The following is a 6,070-nucleotide window of genomic DNA, read 5'->3' as shown; positions in this document are numbered from 1 at the left end:
GACCCGGAGAACCCGAGCCGAAGGGCCTTTTGTTTGACTGACCCTGAACCTCTCCTGTGCTCCTCCCTGAACAGCTCACGTCCTCCTTCTTTCTTCTTGTCTTCTCTACCCCCTCTCTCTCTCTCCTTGAACCTCAAACGTACACTAATGCCAAACTCTTGGAATCGATCATCAAAGAGACCACCAGAGCGCCCTCATACAAACACACACATACATTCCTGTTATGTTGCCATAGCAGCAGAGAGCCCTGATAGCCTGGTGCTTTGAACCTGTGTGCGAGTAGGTCATTCTCACCTTTAGGGGTCTGCTGAGACAGATTGGATATGACACTGAGAAAGGTTAATGTATGGTTAGAAGCCTCAAATGTCTAAGGAGAAGATATCATGTATTATACACTGTCACGATCAGCACTGAGAGAATAGACACAGCGATGTGGGAAAAACACATGGACACATTAGCATGGCAACCACCTGCCATTTCACTGAGTCCGTGTTGACCAGATCTGAGGCAGATTGAGCCACCATGCAAGCAAAAATGAAGTCTTTTGTTATCCCGTGGAGAGCCTACAGCTCATTGACGTAAGAAAGGTAATACATTCATGGTGATAGACTTGCATGCGTAGAGGAATTGTAAGCACAAGACGCACACGCATAAAAACATTAAAGCTAGATGGTATTTTAGGAGCTTAGTCCACTTAAACTAACATGCTTGCCATAGCTGTGCTATTTTGGATTACATACAGCTGCCAGACAGAAAGAGAGAGCAAGGAAGACATTTACAGGTAGCCTGACTGGTTAGATCACAAAGAGAGGGATGTCTTTGTGTTTTGTAGCTCAACGTGAGAGGATAATGCGAGTTAACGTAACACAATTAGCATGCAGTACAATCTTGATCCCCGTTGAAAGACGGTTCAAAAGATGAGAGAAATTTCCTTCATGCTTCAGCAGGGAAGGAAACCTTGTGATAGGTCACAGCAGCACAGGGTTTCCCTCAGCACCTTTGGTCATTAGTTGCCCCATTCAGCCTCTCCCAGTTACATCATCTGGTATATGGACTGCTTCTTATATAGTGCTTTTCTACTCTACTGGAGCACACAGAGATCTTTATACAACATAGCAACATTCACACACATTCATCTATCGGAAAGCAACCTGGTGTTCAATATTTTGCCCAGACTGCAGACTGGAGCAGCAAGGACCTGAACTACCAGCTCTCCAATTAGTAGATGACCTGCTCTACCTGCTGAGCTACAGCCACTCTCTACTCAGAAAAACGCACACATCTCTGACAGATGATCATGTATCAAAGCCTTCCTGCAAATAAGATATTATCAGTGCATCTTTTTAACATGAGAGGAAAACCAAGAAGCAATATTTTAGCGCGGATCAGCTGTGCGCGTGGGTGGATGCAAGCTGCAGGTAGCTCGCTGGTGACACTACCCTCCTCTCTTACAGGCTGGTTGCATTTAAAAATCATCAGTTCACTTTGTTTGACAGGTTGTTGACTAGATATGGTTCACGGAGCAGGCAGACACAAGGCAGATGTTTCATGCAGATGATAAAAATGAATTAATTTCAGATGGAAGTATCATGTGGGCATTATTTTTTTTCTATCGCTTAGACCTGTAATAACCTCACTGTGACTTTTACACACCTTTCATTTTCTTGTTGGCACTAAACACAATTTGCTGTCTGCCGTGTTGTGTCTTTGGCTGGATTAAAAGACTAGCTAATAAAAAATAGGTTACACTATACACAACATATGTAGAAGTACTGACAAGATATTCCAAGTATCTTTAAGTGCAGTTAAAAACCCACCCACAACCTCGTCTGTCGCAAGAAAACAATTAGACATATGAAACAGAGATCAGGTAGTATCAGACACGCAAAACCAGTTTCAGTCTGAAAGAATGGCATAAGCTGAGTCACTGAATCAAAAAAATAAGGCACCTGTTTTGGGCGTTGGAGGTCAGAAATATGTGGAACTTTACTCATATAGAGCACAAACAGTCCTGAGTTCCTCGTCTCTGCCACATCATAGAAACTTATCAGGGTGTAGGAATTATTCAGATCCCCAAGAATAAAGCCAGAACAGCTCATTAAGAGTCCCGCGTTGAGGAGCTTTGTTTCAGCAAAAGTAATGAGCAACAGAACTGGAATAACTCATTATGCAGACGTGTAAAATCACTAAAAAGTGATCCATTGTGATTCACATGAAAGACACCGAATTACTGCCCGTAATCACAGCGATTACAAAGTGAGGCTTTCATCGTTGTTTATGGCTCCCATTGGTTCCACTGCCAGTCAAATTGCCTCAATAAAATGGATTTCTGCGTTTCCATGACACGAAACAGGCGTGTCAAGGCTGAGACGCTGGCCCCAGTGTTAACTGATCTGCCTCCAGTAATCGTGTTGTGTGCAGGCATGTGAACAGATAAGACTAAGGGTGGAGGGTGAAACATCACCTGTACCCTGTTTGTATGTAGAATTTCTTTTTTTTCCTACACTTTATTTCAGACAGAGTGTTTAGCCACCACAGGTTTTAAAACAGATTCAGGTCTGTGTTGTTGCTCCTGACAGACTCCAAACTGCAGCTATGACCTTTCACCTCATTTTTCAGGGAGCCGAGTGTACGTGTATTTATCCGCAGGGACTGATCAAGAGTCAGAGCAGGAACAATTTCACTTCAAGTCAGAAAGACACTGTACACGTGAACGTAGCCAAATCTGTTTTTTTCCCATACAGTACTCTGTGGTACATTGTGTTATTCTTTTAATCCATGATTATATAACATGCCTGCAATGTTTCTTTAGGCTATTGAGTTATTTCTTAAGAGCATTGCTTCCCAGATGTATTAAACGACCCTCCCTGTGTTTGTTGTTGCATTTGTTCAGTTCACTTGCTGACTTTCTTGAGACAACAAGCAAGACGGATTAGGCAAGCAGGTATCTCCTTTATAGGGCGTCCTCAGAGGCAAGTCGGTACTTGAACAACAGGCCGTCGTTGCGCATGTCAGCCAAGGAGGAATGCTCAAGATCTGTCGGTATGCAGCCAGGCAATTATTCTCATATACGTCAGTTGTTAAGTGCCTTCAGAGACAAGCCTATAATTTCCCAATTACTAACCCTCATTGGAATTACTTCGACGCATCTGTGTTTATCCTGAAGCTGTTGATCTCTTTTTGAACCACAACCTGTGGGACACACACATAACCTCATGGAAAAATCAATAATTGAACAACTTTCCAGGAAGGGTTGACCTTTGACATTTAAGTTCAGGAAGTTAATAAAGGAAGAAGATGAAAGATAAGCAGGTTTGAATGTTGTTGAGTGAGTCATTAATAGTTAATTTCAAAAAGAGCTCCTAAAGGGGATATGATGCTTCATTTACTATTATTTAGAGCAATTAAAAAAACAGATGTGTGAGACGTAATGTTCCACCTCACTGTTACTGTCAGTGAGGCGAAACATGGCGGAGCATTTAGATTTATGGAAATGATCACCCTCTCCATTGTCTGCATTCTGACACGCACAGATACGTTGGCAGTTTGAATTTTGTGGTTATTGAATAGCTCCTATTGAGAAATGCACCCTTTAGAAACCAAAGACGGTTTGGCTGAGCAAGCTGGAAGGATGAAACTGAGGCAGGAAGGCAGTGTCACACAGCAGGTTCCTAAAAAACTACTTCTGGTAAAACAGCACAGAGAGGGAAGCTGACTCAATGCACAGTCAGTAAACATTACACTCCCTTATGGAAACATGACAGATTAGCCACACAGGGTGGCCAAATTTTTCCTGCAATACTTAAACGGAAACAATATATTCTAGGTAATCATAAAAAAGTGACTCACCCTTCATATGCGGGTGAATTACATATGCCTCAGCAGGTTTCACACTTAGTCTCATGCGAAAGAAGACAGGATGATAAAATATTTACATAAGACAGGCCTGACAAAATATTGACTTAGCAAATTTCTTGTATGTAAAATCGATTACCATTCAGGCAGTGTTCTTAAAGCATGTAATCTTTACTGACTGCGTCATTTATGCAGCTGTCATGTGGCTGCTTCTTCTTCATTTTCATATGTGGCAGCATTGTGCATCTTTACTGTATTACTTTTTTTGGCAGTCCGTCCAACACATATCAGGAACACGCTAAACCCAGGTTCACTGTGTCTCAGTGTGTTTATATGATACTACTTCACGTCCTTTACTTTCTAATCTTTTGGACTTCTTGTGCATTTTCACTGTTCCTCTGTCTAGTTTTAAGATCATCTCTAACAGTCATTACACTGCTGTAAGTTGTCACATTTGCATGTTTCACATCATCACACAATATTAAACAGAGATGACCCGAGCGGTTAAACACTTTATTTGGAAAACTGAGTTCAGTTTCACTAACCACATCAAGGCCTGATTACTAGCAGACCTGTTGAATCAAGAACTCTCTGAACCTGAATCAGATAAAGTGAAGTAGGCTAAAAGATCTCAAAAATTAGCACATCATGCCCTGATAAAAAAAAAAAGAAAAGAAAAAGAAATGAGAAACAAATTAATTGAAATCTATCACTTTGGAAAATGTTACAAAGGTTTGTTTAAGGCTTTGGGTCTCCAGTGAACCACGGTGAGAACCATTATACACAAATAAAGAAAAATCAGAACAGTGGTGAACCTCTTCAAGAGTGTCTGGCTGACCAAAATCACTCCAAGAGCGCATCAACAACTCTTCCAGAAGGTCACAAAAGAACTCAGAACAACATCTAAAGACCCGCAGGCCTCACTTGTCTCAGTTTCTGTTATGTAAAATTGATTACTATTCTAGTGCATGTCAGTTATGAAATGAGTAGGCTGTGTTCTCTCAGCCAGTGTTGTTAAAGCATGTAATCTTTACTGACTGTGTCCTTTATAAAGCCATCGTGTGGCTTCTTCTTCTTCAATTTATGTTGATCTCTTCTTAAACCACAAGATTTCCATCATCTAAAGACCTTAAGACTTCACTTACCTCAGTTAAGGTCAGAGTTCAAGATTTAATAATAAGAAAGAGACTGGACAAAAATGGTATCCATGGGAGAGGTCCGAGGAAAAATTCACCGCTGACCAAAAAGAACACAAGGGGAACCATCATGATGTTTGCCAACAAACATATTGATGGTTCCCAAGACTTTTGGACCTACTCTGTGGACGGATGAGACACAAACTGAAGTTTCTGGAAGGTTGAGTCCCATTTCATCTGTTGTAAAACTGTATCATATCATCAGTCAAACATGGTTCTGGTAGTGTGATGGTCTGGGGCTGCCATAGTTGAAGGAACTATGAATTCTGCTCTCCAGAAAATCCTGAAAGAGAATCTCTGCTCATCGGTTCACACCTTGAAACTCAAGTACACTTGGGTTATTTAGCAGGACAATGATTCAAAACAGCAACACAGCAGTCCATCTCTGAATATTTTTTTTAAAAAGGGGAAGGGGGAGGGGGGTGAGTGGCCCATTACGATGCTTTCGCACTTACTCAAACGGGCTGTTCATGCTCAAAAACCCTCCAATGAGTCTGATCAATTCTACAAAGATGAGTGGGCCAAAAAGATGTGAAAGACTCATTGCCAGTTATCACAGTTCTTGCTGTGAAAGTTATTGCTGACACAACCAGTTATTAGGTTTATGGGGCCAGGTTAGTTTGGATACCTTTTTTTCTCTTAATAAATTTGTTTGTTGATCTAAAACATGTAAGGGTGATAAATGTGAAGAAAAGAGACAGACAAGACAGACAGAAAGACACACACTGTAAGAAAGAATGAAATCAGTGAAATCAGCAAGAGGGAGAATACTATTTCACAGCTGTGGTAATTAAAACAACCGCAAAATAAGGAGAAATAGAAATGTTTTGGTTTGTGGGTTTAGAATATAGCTCCAAAACTCACTACAGCAACCTACCAAAGCACTTTTCATATAGTATATAGTTTTTTTTTTACCTAAACCATTAATCTACTAGTTTTACTTGGAATGGATACATCTAAATTATTTAATTATTTTTCCATCAAAGAGCTGCAATTAACTTTAACAGTATGTTAATGCT

This window comes from Maylandia zebra, linkage group LG14 (assembly GCF_041146795.1).
Source record: "Maylandia zebra isolate NMK-2024a linkage group LG14, Mzebra_GT3a, whole genome shotgun sequence".
Classification (NCBI taxonomy): domain Eukaryota; kingdom Metazoa; phylum Chordata; class Actinopteri; order Cichliformes; family Cichlidae; genus Maylandia; species Maylandia zebra.
This window is presented reverse-complemented; position numbering follows the sequence as displayed.